The sequence below is a fragment of the Arachis duranensis genome, chromosome 6, assembly GCF_000817695.3.
Source record: "Arachis duranensis cultivar V14167 chromosome 6, aradu.V14167.gnm2.J7QH, whole genome shotgun sequence".
Taxonomy (NCBI): Eukaryota; Viridiplantae; Streptophyta; class Magnoliopsida; order Fabales; family Fabaceae; genus Arachis; species Arachis duranensis.
In genome coordinates this window covers 67,282,260-67,282,841 of record NC_029777.3, presented here as the reverse complement: position 1 = coordinate 67,282,841, position 582 = coordinate 67,282,260, and positions in this window count along the sequence as shown.

The window sequence follows — 582 nt, the reverse complement described above, 5'->3', positions numbered from 1 at the left end:
TGATCTAAGAACTAGATGTCCAAAGATGATCAAAAGATCTAAAATGATCCAAAGATTAAAATACAATAGTAAAAGGTCCTATATATAGAAAACTAGTAACCTAGGGTGTACAGAGATGAGTAAATGACATAAAAATCCACTTCCGGGCCCACTTGGTGTGTGCTTGGGCTGAGCAATGAAGCATTTTCGTGTAGAGACTCCTCTTGGAGTTAGACACCAGCTTTTATGCCAGTTTGGGCGTTTAACTCCCATTCTTGTGCCAGTTCTGGCGTTTAACGCTAGGAATTCTAAGGGTGACTTTGAACGCCGGTTTGGGCCATCAAATCTTGGGCAAAGTATGAACTATCATATATTGCTGGAAAGCCCAGGATGTCTACTTTCCAACGACGTTGAGAGCGCGCCAATTGAACTTCTGTAGCTCCAGAAAATCTACTTCGAGTGCAGGGAGGTCAGAATCCAACAGCATCTGCAGTCCTTTTTAGTCTCTGAATCAGATTTTTGCTCAGGTCCCTCAATTTCAGCCAGAAAATACCTGAAATCATAGAATAACACACAAACTCATAGTAAAGTCCAGAAAAGTGA